Raw genomic sequence first — 18,368 nt, forward strand, 5'->3', positions numbered from 1 at the left:
AGAGAGAGAGAGAGAGAGAGAGGAGAGAGAGACAGGGGGGAGGAGCTGGAAGCATCAACTCCCATATGTGCCGTGACCAGGCAAGCCCAGGGTTTCGAACCGGTGACCTCAGCATTTCCAGGTCGACGCTTTATCCACTGCACCACCACAGGTCAGGCTAAAACACATATTTTAATCATAAAATTTGCGCAAAACTTATTTAAATTCTATTCAGGTAAAAATTTGCGTTTGTAGCTCTTGTGTTTGTGTACTTGTTGAGGACAATCTCGTTTGATGCTCCAGCAGTAGTCTGCTCATCACTAACAGCTCCAAGATTTTCGGGAAACTTATCAAGATGACTGTTCAGGAAGTGAATCTTAACACTCGCGTTGCATCTAATGTCGTGGAAAGCCAACAGCATCCTTTGAACCAGAAGTTCATAGTTTTCTTTTTTGTTGCCAAGGAAGTTCTTTGTAACTGCCACAAAAGACTGGCATGCTGTTTTTTCCTCCTTATTCATCTTCCTGGCAAATTCTCCGTCATGTATGTGGGTTCAAATTTGAGGTCCATTGAATACACCTGCTTTTATCTTCTCGAAAGACAAGGCAGGAGAAGCAGAAATAATATGTTGAAAGCATTCACTTTCTCCATTCAAAGCCTGAACAAACTGCGTCATTAAGCCAAGTTTGATGTGAAGTGGGGGAAAATGATCCTGTCTCCATTCACAATATTTTGCATCCCTACTTCCAGAGCTTCATGTTTCGGCCACTCCTTCTGTGTCCAGTGATATGTCATTCTTACTAAGTCATTCAATTCGGGTTGGCTAAACTGCTGAGGGGTTAATGACTGCTTGGCATCATAAGAAGACCCTTCAGATTCTACAACCATTTCCTCATGCATCTTATCAAAATACACTTGATCACCATGTTCACTTTCTTTGTCCTTAGAAGAAATAAAACCATTGAAAACTGGAACCGGGAGTTTCTCAGAGTGTGTTATAGGTCGTATTGCTGAAGGAATGTTAGGATATGTGATCACATGCTGTTTTTTCTTGCCAATACCCTTTGTATGGATCAGACAGAAATAATAGTCACTGCTGTGGTCCTTAGGTTTACGCCAAACCATGGGAATAGCAAAAGGCATTCCTTTGCATTTTCCTTTTGTCCAGTCATGAAGCATTTCCTCACAATTATGACACACAATATGAGGAGCCCAATTCTTGTCTTGATTGCCAAGGGGAACTTGAAAATAGGCAATATATGCACGTGTCACAAATGATGAAATATTGCATCTTTGATGTTGAAGTCTGTAACAGACACATATATAACAGAAGGTGTCAGGACTATTCTTATATTTACGCCTACTCGAAGAAGCCATGATTCAATCTTAAAACCAAATAAGAGGGTGTTTTTATCAGATAATAATTTTTTACATTTAAAAACAACTACAATTATGTAAAAGTGATGGTTGTAAAGCATTAACTGCCTTGTCGTTATGTTCAATCCAAGAGTCGTTGCCCTTTAACTCCAATTTAAAAACCAATGCATGCCATTAACTGTAACAAAAAGAAATTAAAATTGCATAAAAACTAGAGCATGCACCAAACAATGGATTTCAGATTTGGAATTAGTGATGCAGAAATATATAGAAACAGTTTTAAAACCTCATGCAACAGAAAATGAAAAAAAATTGTTCCCCAGTCTTCTCTCTCAAACAGGGCATCTGATGGCTAATGTGTGGAGCTTTCTGCGGGCGGGGCCGGTGCTGGGCGGCGGGTGCTCAGTACTTAGGTTTGCCCAAGGACTGTGAGACGGGCATTGTTATCTCTTATTTTAAAATTGGGAATGTTGTGATCGGAGAGGGAACGTGGCTGACCCATGGTCACACCGCTTGTCAGTCCCAGAGCAGGGATTGAACACAGGCCTGACGCCAAAGTCTAAGGTTTCTTTAGTGTATTTTCTGTCACCACCACCCGCCCTGCTTTTTTTGTTGTTGTTGTTGTTGTTGTTGTTTTTAATGGAAAACATGTAAGCCATACATGGAGATGGCACTCTTTCCTGGAAACATGTGAGCCAGACGTGGAGATGGCGCTCTTTCCTGGAAACATGTGAGCCAGACGTGGAGATGGCGCTCTTTCCTGGAAACATGTGAGCCAGACGTGGAGATGGCGCCCTTTCCTGGAAACATGTGAGCCAGACGTGGAGATGGCGCTCTTTCCTGGAAACATGTGAGCAGACGTGGAGATGGCGCTCTTTCCTGGAAACATGTGAGCAGACGTGGAGATGGCGCTCTTTCTTGGAAACACGTGAGCAGACGTGGAGATGGCGCTCTTTCCTGGAAACGTGAGCAGACGTGGAGATGGCGCTCTTTCCTGGAAACATGTGAGCCAGACGTGGAGATGGTGCTCTTGCCTGGAAACATGTGAGCAGACGTGGAGATGGTGCTCTTTCATGGAAACATGCGAGCAGACGTGGAGATGGCGCTATTTCATGGAAACATGCGAGCAGACGTGGAGATGGCGCTCTTTCCTGGAAACATGTGAGCAGACGTGGAGGTGGCGCTCTTTCATGGAAACATGTGAGCCATACATGGAGATGGCGCTCTTTCCTGGAAACATGTAAGCAGACGTGGAGATGGCGCTCTTTCCTGGAAACATGTGAGCCAGACGTGGAGATGGTGCTCTTGCCTGGAAACATGTGAGCAGACGTGGAGATGGCGCTCTTTCCTGGAAACGTGAGCAGACGTGGAGATGGTGCTCTTTCCTGGAAACACGTGAGCAGACGTGGAGGTGGCGCTCTTTCATGAAAACACGTGAGCAGACGTGGAGATGGCGCTCTTTCCTGGAAACACGTGAGCAGACGTGGAGATGGCGCTCTTTCCTGGAAACACGTGAGCAGACGTGGAGATGGCGCTCTTTCCTGGAAACATGTGAGCAGACGTGGAGATGGCGCTCTTTCCTGGAAACATGCGAGCCATACATGGAGATGGCGCTCTTTCCTGGAAACATGTAAGCAGACGTGGAGATGGCGCTCTTTCCTGGAAACATGTGAGCCAGACGTGGAGATGGTGCTCTTGCCTGGAAACATGCGAGCAGACGTGGAGATGGCGCTCTTTCCTGGAAACATGCGAGCAGACGTGGAGATGGCGCTCTTTCCTGGAAAAATGTGAGCAGACGTGGAGATGGTGCTCTTTCCTGGAAACATGTGAGCAGACGTGGAGATGGCACTCTTGCCTGGAAACATGTGAGCAGATGTGGAGATGGCGCTCTTGCCTGGAAACATGCGAGCAGACGTGGAGATGGCGCTCTTGCCTGGAAACATGCGAGCAGACGTGGAGATGGCGCTCTTTCCTGGAAACACGTGAGCAGACGTGGAGATGGCGCTCTTTCCTGGAAACATGTGAGCAGACGTGGAGATGGCGCTCTTGCCTGGAAACATGCGAGCAGACGTGGAGATGGCGCTCTTTCCTGGAAACACGTGAGCAGACGTGGAGATGGCGCTCTTTCCTGGAAACACGTGAGCAGACGTGGAGATGGCGCTCTTTCCTGGAAACATGTGAGCCAGACGTGGAGATGGTGCTCTTGCCTGGAAACATGTGAGCAGACGTGGAGATGGCGCTCTTTCATGGAAACATGCGAGCAGACGTGGAGATGGCGCTCTTTCATGGAAACATGCGAGCCATACATGGAGATGGCGCTCTTTCCTGGAAACATGTGAGCCAGACGTGGAGATGGTGCTCTTGCCTGGAAACATGTGAGCAGACGTGGAGATGGCGCTCTTTCATGGAAACATGCGAGCAGACGTGGAGATGGCGCTCTTTCATGGAAACATGCGAGCCATACATGGAGATGGCGCTCTTTCCTGGAAACATGTAAGCAGACGTGGAGATGGCGCTCTTGCCTGGAAACATGTGAGCCAGACGTGGAGATGGCGCTCTTTCCTGGAAACATGCGAGCAGACGTGGAGATGGCGCTCTTGCCTGGAAACATGTGAGCAGACGTGGAGATGGTGCTCTTTCATGGAAACATGTAAGCAGACGTGGAGATGGTGCTTTTTCATGGAAACATGTAAGCAGATGTGGAGATGGTGCTCTTGCCTGGAAACATGCGAGCAGACGTGGAGATGGCGCTCTTGCCTGGAAACATGTGAGCAGACGTGGAGATGGCGCTCTTGCCTGGAAACATGTGAGCAGACGTGGAGATGGTGCTCTTTCATGGAAACATGTAAGCAGACATGGAGATGGTGCTCTTTCCTGGAAACATGTGAGCAGACGTGGAGATGGCGCTCTTTCCTGGAAACATGTGAGCAGATGTGGAGATGGCGCTGTTTCATGGAAACATGTGAGCAGATGTGGAGATGGCGCTCTTTCATGGAAACATGTGAGCAGACGTGGAGATGGCGCTCTTTCCTGGCTTTCTGGACCTGACCCGTAGTGCTCCAGGAAACAAGGCTGGTTTCACCAGCCCAGAGGAGACACGCCCGTGACAGGAGGGGTAACTTGCCAGGATAATGAAGGCAGCACCATCAAAAGCAACTGCAGTATCAAAAAAAAAGGTAAAAAAAACTAAAGAAAAAGAAATGATCATTTTTAACAATGAATTGTGACTAATTAGACTTTGAATAGGAAATCAAACTGAAATGCATGCAGACTCAATTTTCCATGGAGCTGACAGTCTGACCTTTTTAGAAATGAGAAGGAAATCAACATGACTAATCATTTCCTGTCATTTTGAGGTAATTGGCTGTGTCAACAAAGACAGAGCCCTGGGTGGGGTGCTGCTCCCTGATTCCTGTGTGTCAGGTGCTCTGGAGGCGTGGTCCAGCCTGGGGGGGCACCTCTGAGTCACCAGGAGGCTCCAGGTCCACTTCCTGTCTTCTTTCCTTCTTCTCTTATCTTCTCCTTCCTTTTCCTTTCTTCCTCTTTTTCTCTCCCCTTCCCCTTCCCCCATCCCCTTCCTCCCTTTCTCCTTTCCTTCCTTCCCCCTCCCTCCCTCCTTTCCTTCCTTTTTTCTTTCCTTCTTTCCTTTCTTCCTTCCCCCTTCCCTCCTTCCCCTCCCTTCATCACTCCTTTAACATTTCACCGTGGGCTCTGCTCCTTAGAAGAAAGGCAGCCAAGTGCCCACTGCGTCTTCACAAAGCCCACTGTGTCCGGAGGGTCAGCATGCAAAGGAATTACAGTAAAGCGAACACACAGGTGAAGGCTGTTTAGGGGACGGTTGCTGAGGGAGACAGGAAGATGGGGGAGTGTCTAATGGAGGCAGCGCCCCCTGACCTCCACTCGTACGCGCTTCCAGATGAACGGGGGTGAACATTCTGCCGTACCTTGTTCTCTGCCCTTACACACATAGGTGTTTGTGGGTACTCATGACATTTGCTGTATTTGTATTTGCTATTGGAAACATTATTATTATTTTTTTTAGTTTAACAATATACCCGAAAGTTTTTTCTCACATTGGTACATGCAAATCAAACTCATTTTTAAACTGCTTGTAATGTATTCAGCCACAATTTAATGATTTGGACATTTGACTGCTTTTGAGGTTCTCTGCCATCACAAGCAAGCCTGCAGCACAGGACCTCGGACCTCGGACCTCGGACACGCGCGTCACAGTGCACATCTGCGTGTCTCCCTGCAAATATTCTCAGTAGATTAAGATTCTACATCCTACATTTTAATTGATTTGTCAGATTGTTCTCCAAAACCGATGACGAATCTGGTCCTTCTACTGCCTTACGCCGGGTCATCCTCCTCCCTACGCTCTTCCTGACACTGGGTGCCACCCAGCACCTCCCTTTCCATCACCCTGATGGGCGAGAAGTGGTGCCAACTAACGCATCTGTTTCTTTCTCCTGCCGGCGGGGAGTGTCTCATAGCTCCTCGGCCGTCTCGATTTCTTTCTCAAACTTTATGTCCTTTGTCCCCGTTTCTGTGGGTTCCTTTTGGTGCTGACAGCTACCTCAAAGGAGGCATCTGGTTGACCCTGGATCTGAGTGCCAGCTTGTATAAGGTACGGGCGTGGGGTTGGAAGCCAGGCATCTGGGCTTCAGTCCCGGCCGTGCCCTATCTCCATGTGTGACCGTGGCAGGCTGCACACCGTGCTGGTCTGACCTCCTGCTTTCCTGTCGGCGACATGGGGACGATGATAATGGCTTTGCCTGGTGTGTATGTGTTGAGATGAAGATAATATGTGAAACAGCTAGTAGGCATTAAGGGGGAGAAAGAGAAAGAGCAAGCATTCATTTGTTGTTCCCCTTAGTTGTGCAATCATTGGTCACTTCCATATGTGCCTTAGTTGTGCAATCATTGGTCGCTTCCCTATGTGCCCTGACTGGGGATTGAACCTGCAGCCTTGGTGTTTTGGGATGGCGCTCTGACAGACTGAGTACCCAGCCAGGGCCTGCTCGTGGGCAGCTTGAACCTCCCCAGGCAGTGATGACGTGTGCTCGTTCTAGATCACAGTCTCACCCAGTTCCGAGCGTGAGCTCTGGCCCCGTGCTGCCGTGCCTCCCCTGGACCCCGGCCGGGAGGCAGCCAACTCGTGTGGTTCAAGTGAGTGCTGGGCCGAGGCTGATGCCCTGTGGTCTCTGCCTGGAGGCTTCGTTCCTCTGCTGAGATTCGGAAGCTGAGGTCCGGCTGGCCCTGAAGTCACTGCATCTGCCTGGTGCTGTTCGGTCTTGTGCACCCCCACCCTCGTGGGGGCCTGGCGTCTGGGTTTCAACTCCTGCACCAGGCTGTTCAGCCCAACTCCCCGTCAGCCCCACCTCCATCGCTCCTTCGCCGAGAGCTGCAACCTGGCCTCACATTTCTTTTTATTTTTTTAGATTTTATTATTTTTTAGAGGAGAGGACGAAGAGAGAAAGGACATGGGGAGGAGTGGGAAGCATCAACTCACAGTTGTGACTTGTGCCTCTCCCAGGCAAGCCCAGAGTTTCAAACTGATGACCTCAGCATTCCAGGTCGATGCTTTAGGTGCCACCATGGGTCAGGCACATTTCTAGCTTCCTGACTCTGCTCCCAAGCAGTGCTGACAGCTCTGCACATACCGTTCCTGGGTCTCCAACATCCACTTTCTAAGCCTCAGCTTCTTGATCTGTCCACAGACATGACACCACCAAGTTCCCATCACTGTTGTGGGCATTCAGATGTACACTCAGCACAAGGTCAAGTCCCCTCCACCCCATCTTCCTGTCTCTCTCACCACCTTCACCTAAACAGCCTTTACATTGTGTGTTCGCTTTACTGTAATTCCTTTGTATAGCTGACCCTCAGGACAGACTGGGCTTTGTTAAGACACAGTGGGCATTTGGCTGCCTTCCTTCTAAGGAGCAGAGCCCACGGTGAAGTGTTAAAGGAGTAACGAAGAATTCGGATGAACACTGAAGCCTCATTTGCTCACCACCATCCAATCATGGCTTTGGCTCAATGTGAAATGACCGTTAAAAATTAAAAATTAGGCCCTGGCCGGTTGGCTCAGCGGTAGAGCGTCAGCCTGGCGTGCAGGAGTCCCGGGTTCGATTCCCGGCCAGGGCACAAAGGAGAGGCACCCATTTGCTTCTCCACCCCTCCCCCTCTCCTTCTTTTCTGTCTCTCTCTTCCCCTCCCGCAGTGAGGCTCCATTGGAGCAAAGATGGCCCAGGCACTGGGGATGGCCCTGTGGCCTCTGCTTCAGGTGCTAGAATGGCTCTGGACACAACAGAGCGACGCCCCAGAGGGGCAAAGCATTGTCCCTTGGTGGGCGTGCCGGGTGGATCCCGGTTGGGTGCATGCGGGAGTCTGTCTGACTGCCTCCCCGTTTCCAGCTTTGGAAAAATGAAAAAAAAAAAAAAAAATGAAAAATTAGTGGCTGGGTTCAGGGAGTGAGATTTCACAGAGATTATTAATAATCCTGAGAAACATGTTCCCAGGCTAGCTGAGGAGTTGACCTGGTCATATCATCACATCTCTGGCTGTAGACTGAACAGTGCATGGGCTCCAGGAAGGGATGCATGGCTTTAAAAGGAGGTTGTTAAAGGTTGGCTCTAACGGTGGGTGCAGTCTGACTGGTTAGAGCAGGGGTCGGGAACCTATGGCTCATGAGCCAGATGCGACTTTTGATGGCTGCATCTGGCTCACAGACAAATCTTTAATAATAATAATAAATAAAAAAAACCGTTAAAAATATAAAACATTCTCATGTATTACGATCCATTCATTTCCTACCGCTCATGTTCATGGTTGCAGGTAGCTGGAGCCAATCACAGCTGTCCTCCGGGAAAACACCAAATATTTATTGGATAATGCGTAACATACACGGGTCATTGTATGCCTCTCACAGAATTACATTTTAAAATATGTGGTGTTCATGGCTCTCTCGGCCAAAAAGTTTCCCAACCCCTGGGTTAGAGCTTTCCTTGATGTCCCAGAGCCAGGAGCGGCTGGGACGTGGTGGCATCGGCCATCAGCAGGAGGGACGGGACCCTGGGCAGATAGCCAGGAGTTCAGGGAGGATGGTGGGAAGGAGGAGATGCAGGAGGCGAGGCATTCAGGTACTCTTGACACCTCTGTTCTGTGCCTCTTCAGACCGGTCTGTCATAGGAGGGAGACTGAGGCAGCCTAACGTGCTCTCAGCCCATAGTTGGTGGGAGTGTTTAAAATGTCCTTTCCACTCCGACGAGCCCAGCTACTGCGCCAGCTTTGAAGCAGGACAGAAATGTGGTGATCATTGAGGGGTCTTACGCTGTTCATTTTACTCTAACAGCCAACAGCCCTTCCTGTTCACTCGGAAAAGACCTACTTCCTGTCGTGATTGATTCTGGGGTTACGTGGCGCTCAGTGCTTACTGGTGGCTTGGTGCTCCTCCTGCCAGTGGGAGGGACTTCCTCGGCCTTCATCGCGTGAAAGTTTATGAGAATTTTTGGGGTGAGTCCCACAGATGTGTGGGAGCCTCCCTGAGGCCATGACCAGGGCTCTTGCTCACCCTCAAGGAACTCACCAAAATGACCATTTCAGTGCCCCTGCCAGTTTATGTGTCCAGTGGTTTCCACGCAGGCAGACCTTGGCTGTGACTGTGTGAATGCCCCTCTCTGTCCCGTGTCAGGCTGATGGCTCACCCTGCGAACTCAGTCCTTCTGTGGGTTCGAGAAAGTCGCTTGTCTGCAGTTTCCCACAGTTCTCTTGACAGAAGGAAGCGATGACCCCAAAGTCCTTTGCCTGTTGGTGCACAGGCTGGAGGCGCTGTGTTTTCTTTAGTGGAGCAGAGGGCCCACCCCCTGCCACTCCCTTGGGGCCAGTGAAGAAAGAGGTTTTCACTTTCATGTTGGATGTTCAGGGACCTCACAGGAGAGCGTCGCACCTGGGCTGTCAGCTTTCTCTGTCTCAACTGGAGATTCAGATCAGTAACTTTTTAAAATCTTAGTCGTTTCCCTGAAGATGTCTCTTTTTAATCGGATGCTTGGGACCAGGAGAGACAGGAGCCTTCACGGATGGGCTGTGTTCAAGGGTGCAGTGTTCTGTCTGCATTTCAGAACTGTCTAGGGGGTACTGTGAGCTCTGTCGTGGCCGAGTTGGCCTCTCCCTGTCCCCACCTTTATGTCTGTTTTTATTGTGTCGAGGTAAAGGATTTTAACTGCATTTCCACCACCCAAGGAATGCTTGGCTCCTGAGCTACAACCCATATCGTTGTGGCTGCCGTGGCCCCGGGTTCCAGCGAGCCCAGGGAAGGAGCACGGGAGAGCTTTCTGGAAGCAGAAGACGGTACAGGGAGGCTGACTTCCCACAGCTTCCTCCTCCCTACCCCTTCCAATTAAAAAAAAAGAGAAAGAAAGAAAAAACACTGTCCAGGATTTTTTAAATCCCAAAGGGATTCTAAATGTTCACTTGTATAGCACACATATTTATATACAAAGAGATTGGAAGGTTTTTCTGATTTCAATTAAGATGATTATCTGCTCTGAGTGATGGTGCCTCCTTTTTCCCCCTCTCAGAAATCCCTTTGGCTGATCAATTTTAAAAGAGCAATAGCTCGGGTAGCTAGGCTTGCTTGTGTTCGGTCTGCCTTCCCTTTGTCTTAAATTCCAAAGTCCTTTCCTTCCCTGCCAACCAGCAGCAGCTTGGAATCAAGGATGTGAGTCATTATTACTTTTCACATGAAAGATAAGCTCTGTGGCTTTTACAGAAGAAAGCAGCCAAGACTTCAGAAACTGTATGGATGTCAGAGGGATCATTTGGGGCTGTGGAAAGTTCTTCACGGGCTAAATCAGATGACCAAGGTCAAATTCCTGTTGTGCCCATCAGTACCCAGGTTTCCTTGGTCAAGTGACCAAACCTCTGAGCCTCAGTTTCCTTATCTTTCCAGTGGGAGTCAGAAGACCTGCCATATTCTCTGACAAGTTATTGAGAGGGTCCAACAACACGCTTGACTATCAGGTCTTTGTGAAGCATCGTGCCCTTGAGTGTTAGTGTTGTATCTCCTTAGCAGTATTTGAGCATGGTTGCCCATTCAATGTTCGGGAACAAACCATGGATGCCTCAGGTTCTTCATGCACCTGTGACACTCAGTAGACTATGACCCGTGGCATAACCTTGAAATCCTTGAAATCCCATCCTCAGTACATACAGAGAACAGTGGGAAACTTCTGGGTGAGGGGACAGATGATGCGGCTGAAACTGTGTGTTTAGCTTCCTGATGGAGACTATTCCTGAAGCAAAATGGCACTGAGGCTGCTAGGTTCCTGTGCAAGGGGCAAGTAGAGAGAGTCATCTTTTTTTTTTTTTTTTTTTTGCATTTTTCCGAAGCTGGAAATGGGGAGGCAGTCAGACAGACTCCCGCACGCGCCTGACCGGGATCCACCCGGCACACCCACCAGGGGGCGATGCTCTGCCCATCTGAGGCGTTGCTCTGTTGCAACCAGAGCCATTCTAGTACCTGAGGCAGAGGCCACAGAGCCATCCTCAGCGCCCGGGCCAACTTTGCTCTAGTGGAGCCTTGGCTGCGGGAGGGGAAGAGAGAGACAGAGAGGAAGGAGAGGGGGAGGGGTGGAGAAGCAGATGGGTGCTTCTCCTGTGTGCCCTGGCCGGGAATCGAACCCGGGACTCCTGCACGCCAGGCCGACGCTCTACCACTGAGCCAGCCGGCCAGGGCCAGAGAGTCATCTTTGAGTAGCTACCGGTCAGTCATGATTTATAAAAGGACCTAGGTATTACTAAGTGTAAACATCCAATCTTGCTGATTATATCCATCCCCATAATTTTTTGGAAAGACATCCCTGCATGTTTGACCTCTTGTTACCTGGTATGGCATGCACACCTGCAAATGTCGCGTGCAGTAAATCACCCCTGTTCTGACCCCGACTTTCAGGTGCTCTTAACACGAGATTGCAGACACGAAGTGCATATTTAGAATGTTTGTGTGGTGTGCATGTGTCATGCGAGGTACATGCACACTGAGTATGCAGGAGAGTACATCACAGTCCGTCTGACCCTGAGTGTTAGGAAGTGTTACGTCATTGATGGTCTTCAGAGAGGGCTCGTCTGGTGTCTCATGGGAATGCCTCTCTGCATGGACAGCTGGTGGCCTCTGGCATCTCCATGCCCTCCGCTCAGCCCTCACCTGGGGAGCTGAATTCTAGGTCACCGACTGCAGGGCAGCCAGCTAGCGGCGCCCTTTGTCTCATCTAACACTGCATGTTAGAGTCTCTCTGGGCTTCCGCCGTTACACTCCCCTCCCGGCACCAGTCACAGAGTGGTTGTCCGTCACTAGATATCACGATGCCCCCTGTGGGATCCCCCCACGCATGACCATAGGGGAGAACCGAGCTCCAGAGGGACTGACCGCGGACCTGTGTGACGTCACCCAGGCCGTGGCGGGCTTGGCACGCACATCCTGCGCCATCTGAAGCCTCCACCGGTCCTTTCACATCAGAAGATGCTGGTCTGCTGCCAGCAGTTGTTTTGGGAGAGCAGTGTCCACGGCTGGACTCCTTCACCTAGTGAGTGGAAGTGTGGAGGGGCGCAGAGCGGGCCTTACTTTCCACTGGGGAAGGCCGTCTGTGTGGAGTCTCCCAGCCCCAAGAGTGTCGTGCTGCCCTTGCTCTCCGTTCATCTAAGTCATTTCCTGCACCCAGAGGAGGAGATTGAAGGGGCTCTTCTTAGGGCTTCTGAGGACCACCTTTCTGTCACTGAGGTTTCATTGTCAAACATCATGTTAGTCTTGAAAAGCAGCTGCGTGGTGAGGGTTTGTGTTTCTTAGTGTCCAATTCCTCTTGCATATGCCTAGCACCTTAGTTTTGAGACTCATCCACATCGTTATATATATCAGTAGTTTATTCATTTTTCTTGAGGGGGAGGATTCCATTGTAGGAATACACCACAGTGTTCATCCATATACCTTTTAATCTACTCACTAAGTAACTTTCAGACACACAATATCCACATCCCTCTCCAAGGCTCTTTATAGTTTGAAGTTATAAAAAATACGTGTTAAAGTTTCTTGCTTAAGCCTAGTGTGGATGCCTATTTTTATTTCTTTTGGGCACAGACCTAGGGTAGAGTTGGGGTACAGGCAGTATGGATGCTTATTAACCTTATGAAGATAATTACCACCGAGTATTCAGAGCTCGACTCTAGAGTTTTGGTTATTTTATTTCTTTCACAACATTTGAAATTATCAGTCTTTTTATGATCAGCCATTCCAGAAGATACTATCTATACATTGTATTTTGTGGTTTTAATTAACATTTTCCCAATGTCTAATTGTGTGTCTTTTTATAAACACAATAAATTGTGTGTCTTGTCCATTCAGATGCTTTTTTGTGACTTATTGAAGTCTCTTGCCCATTTGAAAATTAGATTGTCTTCCTTTGGTTTGTAGGAATCTTTATGTATATTCCAGATTCAATTTTTTTGTTCGATAGTATATTTAGCCAACCTGTTCTTGTCTGTAACATGCCAGTGTATTTTCTTAGTGTGCTTTTTAGTGAGCGTACCCTTTTCATTTTGTTGAAGTCCTATTTGTAGGCTTTTTCTTTTATGATTGGTGATTTTGGTGTCCTGGTTCAGTGATGTTTTCCCAACACAAATCTGTGAGGCTTTTTTTCTGTCATTTCTCTGAGGAAGTTTGTGGTACTGTCTTTTACGGTTAGATCTCTGTTCCATCCCAGTTTAATTTTTGTCTGAACTGAGTCTGAGGTCAAGAATTATTGATACAGCTTTGCCCGGATAGCTCAGTTGGTTAGAACATCATCCCGAAGCACAGAGGTTGCTGGTTTGATCCCTGGTCCAGGCACTCACAGGAACAGATTGATGTTCCTGTCTGTCTCTCTCTCTCTCCCTCTCTCTCTCACTTTCTCTCTCTCTCTCCTCTTTCCTTTCTCTCTAAAATCAATAAAATAAACATTAAAAAAATAGAATGATTGATACATTGTTTATTTGGACACTCTTTGTTCCCGCACTACTTGTTGGAAAGAGCATCCTTACCCCATTTATTGGACTTGATGCTGCATGCTTCCTCTCGAGTAGGGGGGCGTGCTGTGGCCGTGACCCATGGGTGTTCAGAGGAGGTGGATGAGGCCCTGCTTACTGTAGACGCTGTGACCACATCATCCTGTCTCTGCACACGCTGTGTCTTCTGCCACAGTGTTACTCTTTTTCTCCTTCAGCAGTAGCCAGACCACAGCTTAATGTCCTCGGACCCTCCCTCAGTTGCCCCGCATGGTGTGGCAGAGTGGTGCTTCTGGGGTGTCACTCTGCACCTTTCCAGATGCTTGTCTTACTGCGTGCTCATTTTCTCTTTATTTGGCTGTCACCACAGTAAGACAGTGATTTACTTGAAGAGAGGGATTGTCATTAGTACTTAGCACTGTGGCGGGAAAAACGGTAACTGCGCAATTCACAGTTTTAAGTGAATCTGTCTCGGATGGTCTGCGGAGGCGGTAGCAGGTCAGAGGCTCTGCGGAAAGGTAGGTGTGATTTCAAATCTCACTTCTGCCACTAATTGGCTATTTGAATTAGGACAAGTTATTTAATTACTAAGTTCCAGGTGATTATGGTGTTCAGGATCTTTTTAATAATAAAGACATATGACTAGCATGCAGTAGCTATTATATTAAATAAATTGAAATGAACATACTACGTTTCCATCTTAAAAAGGCACATAAAGGATTATATCTGAGCTCTGCTAATAAGCTACTCTAGTACCCATGTGCTCTGACATAATAGGTAAAACGTGTTATCTTCTGTTTGTAAACAGAGTCCCAGTATGGACGGAGTGGTCAGAGTAGTGTTTCAAAATGAAATGTGCATTTGTATTGAGCAGATCACTCCAAAAGTATTGAAACCAGCAAGAGTCCCGTCTTGGATTAATGGTATTAAGTGAGGTGGAACCTGACCAAGGAGAGATGTATTCCCAAACGCAAAGCTGTAATTCTGCATAGGTGTCCCGGGAATACCACACAGAGAACAGTGAAATGCATCACAGGAACCCCAGGGATATGGTTACGCCCCAACTCATGTGATGTCCAGGGAAAGCACTCCAGCCATTAGGACCCCAGAAAGGCTACTCCTCAGAAATCCTCCTGTCTGACACCCCCTGCCCGGGTTACGTCATGTGCTCTCACCTGTCCCACTTGGAGGACTTGAGGGGCTCACAGAATTGCGGTATTTTCCTTCTAAAATGCTCTTAAGCACACTATTTCCCAGCATTGCTTCTAATTCTGCTGTCCATGCAGTGGAGTGAGCGGGTGCTTCCTCACTCACTGGCTTCTCAGGGCAGCCGGAAACTTTGCTAAATTGGCCTGATACCTGTTAACCTGAAGTGGACTATCAGGATCTAAAGGATGTTTAATCATTAATGGGGCATCAGACTGAGTAAATCATTGCCGAGATGAATGCCTTAAATTGATACGGTCTTTAATGAGTGTTGCACTTGATTTAATAATCTGTTTATTAAATACATTTTAGAAACTGGCAAATTGAACACTTGCTTCCGAGAAAGCAATTAGGGCTATTTTTATTCCATTTTTCCTTCTTGGAGTTGAGGCAATATTTAAGTCCAAAGCAGATTTAAATCTTTGAATTGTTTTTATCCTCAAGAAAACTCTAAATATTACCTTGTTAAATTCCTGAGTGCTAACTGGCACAAAAGAGGATTTACTAATTTCACAAAAAATGAGGATCAACTCTCTAGTGAGTTTATAAAATTGGCATGATATTTAATAAATCTGGGCAAGGATTGGTTAAATCTCTTTAACCTCTATTAAACCCGATGAGTGTGTTAAGGAGGCCGTATCATATTGAAGCAAACTTTAAAAGAATATCTTATTTTCTTTTCCTCAAATCTCATTAAATTGACATAAGTAGGTTTTTGGACTTTCTTTTAAATGATTTCTGATTAGTGCTTACATATGGATATGCAAAAAGTAGCTTCCTTGTTCCTAAATGCCTCCTTCCTCTGGGCAGGCTCCGTTCCGCAGTACTTGCCCAGGCTTGGGAAACTGCGGCGTGTTCATCCAGTCGGTCCTTAAAGAGACCTGAGTGTTCCCAGTTTCAGTTTCTGCCCTTTGTTTCCAAATCCTCGGTGATCGTGAACAGTTACGCCTCGGATGCACGATCCTTTTATTCTGATACGTCAAGTTAAAGGTCGTAGACTAATATTAATAATAATGTTTCCTTGTGCTAATTACATCGTTCATGGTTAAACCTGAAGCTATTTTAAAAATCTAATTTACTCTTTTCTCTGGCTGCCGGGCCAGATATTCATCTGCTAAAACTCAGTGGGATAATTCAACTCCACTCACTTCTGGGAGGAGACGTCGTCTTGAGATGACAGTTTACTGTCTATATTTTATTTTTGCCTGAATAATCCAATTGGATGAGCCACTTCTGATCAATCAATGAATATTTATTAAGCTCCTACTAAGTGTTAAATATGTTTGTTTCTCAGGCAGAAGAGTCTAGTACTAAAGCACTACAAGTTGATTAGAAAAATCCATCACTTCAACTGCTGTCTCGAGTACCTGTTGAGTAGGGCATGGTACCAGGTAGATGACACAGAGAGGAGGGAGGGAGGACTGCTTCCCACCAAACACTGCGATCCGCTTACGTGGGGCAGGGAGGGGGAGGGACACGTGCTGGACCAATGGCGGGGACTCCATTTCCACAAAGCTGTAGAAAGGGAAGAATAGTCTGAGGTCACAGTTTCTTTCCTTGCCTTATTGAGGTGTACCTGACAAATAACATTGTGATATATTTCAAGTGGACAGAGTGATGATCTGATTTAGGAATACCTTGTGAAAAAGGATCCCTGCGTCCTGTGGAGTTAATTAACACATTCATCACCTCCCATATTTGCCTTTTCTGTCCGACATGAAATGACACTAAAGAGAAAAGACACCCACGTGAGCACACAGGGAAACTGAGGACCACAGGGCGGGAGGGAGGGGAGGAAGGATGAGAAGGTGACTCTAGAGTGATCCGGACTGGAGTGGTTCCGGAGACGATGGTGTCGTTAACAGATGGGAATAGCACTGAGGAAGGAGGTTGCTTGGGAACGAGGAAACAACTTTTTTTTTTTTTTTTAAAAAAAAAACAAACGAAGTAGAAAACACCAGGAAGAAAATTGACATGGACAGAGTCAGAGGCGGTTGAACTTAGGAGCGGAACTACGGGAGGCAAGGGGCCAAGAGACATTCGGATGTCGCCTGCCTAGACAGCAGAGCCAGACCTGTGAGGTCGCCAGAGGCCCGACAGAGACAGACAGGCTGGACAAGGTGTGTGTTAGTTTTTTTTCTCCTTAATTGAATTTATTAGGGCGATGCTGCTTAACAGAATTATGCAGGTTTCAGGTGCACAGTTCTGTAGCACATCTGCACACTGCGTCCACCACCCTGAGTCTCCACCCATCATCATTTATCCCCCATTCCCTCCTCCGCCTCCTCCACGCCCCTCCTTCCGGCCATCACCACGCTCTTGTCTGTGTCCGTGTGTTCTTTTTTGCTCAGTTTTGCCACCCCACCCCCTGCCAACAGAGGTGAGCCTGCTCTCTGAGTGTCTTCATTTTGGTTGTTAGTTTATTTTGTTCAATTGAGTCCACACATGAGTGAAATCATGTGATGCTGACTTTCTCTGACTGGCTTATTTCACTTAGAATGCTCTTCAGGTCCAGCCATGTTTGCAAATAGTATGATTTCTTTCTTTTTCATGGCCATGTAGTATTCCGTTGTGTAAATGTACCACAGCTTTTTTACCCACTCACCTACTAAATGGACACTTGGGCTGCTTCCATAGCTTGGCTATTGTAAATAATGCTGCAATGAATGTAGGGGAACATACATCCTTTCATGTTAGTCTTTTGGGTTCTTTAAATAAATTCCCAGAAGAATTGCTGGGTCATAAGGCAGTTCCATTTCTAATTATTTGAACCTCCATACTGCCTTCCACAGTGGCTGTACCTATCTGCATTCCCACCAGCAGTCCAGAAGGGTTCCTTTTCCTCCACATTGTCACCAACCTTTATTTATTGATTTATTGATGATAATCATTCTAACAGGTGTGAGGTGATATATTATTGTAATTTTGATTTCTTTGATGATTAGTGACATTGAACATCTTTCCATATATGTATTGGTCATTTGTATGTCCTCTTCGGAAAAGTGTCTACTCAAGTCCTTTGCCTGTTTCCTAATTGGATTGTTTTTATTATTGGTGTTGGTGATGTTGGGTTATATAAATTCTTTACAAATTTTTGGTATTAAGCCCCTATCAGATGTATTGGAAAATATATTCTCCCATTCAGTGGGTTGTCTTTTCATTTTGTTATTTCTTTTGTTGTGCAAAAACGTTAGTTTCATGTAGTCCCATTTGTTTATTTTTTCTTTTGTTTCCCTTACCTGAGGAGATATACAAGAAAAAATACTGTTATAAGAAATGTCCAATATTTTACTGCCTATATTTTCTTCTAGGTTTTTTTTTTTGTATTTTTCTGAAGCTGGAAATAGGGAGAGCCAGTCAGACAGACTCCCGCATGCGCCCGACCGGGATCCACCCGGCACGCCCACCAGGGGCGATGCTCTGCCCACCAGGGGTGACGCTCTGCCCACCAGGGGGCGATGCTCTGCCCCTCTGGGGCGTCGCTCTGTTGCCACCAGAGCCACTCTAGCGCCTGGGGCAGAGGCCAAGGAGCCATCCCCAGCACCCGGGCCATCTTTGCTCCAGTGGAGCCTCGGCTGCAGGAGGGGAAGAGAGAGACAGAGAGGAAGGAGAGGGGGAGGGGTGGAGAAGCAGATGGGCGCTTCTCCTGTGTGCCCTGGCCGGGAATCAAACCCGGGACTTCTGCACGCCAGGCCGACGCTCTACCACTGAGCAAACCGGCCAGGGCCTCTTCTAGGATTTTTATATTTTCAAGTTTAATATTTAAG

This window comes from Saccopteryx leptura, chromosome 13, assembly GCF_036850995.1.
Source record: "Saccopteryx leptura isolate mSacLep1 chromosome 13, mSacLep1_pri_phased_curated, whole genome shotgun sequence".
Classification (NCBI taxonomy): Eukaryota; Metazoa; Chordata; class Mammalia; order Chiroptera; family Emballonuridae; genus Saccopteryx; species Saccopteryx leptura.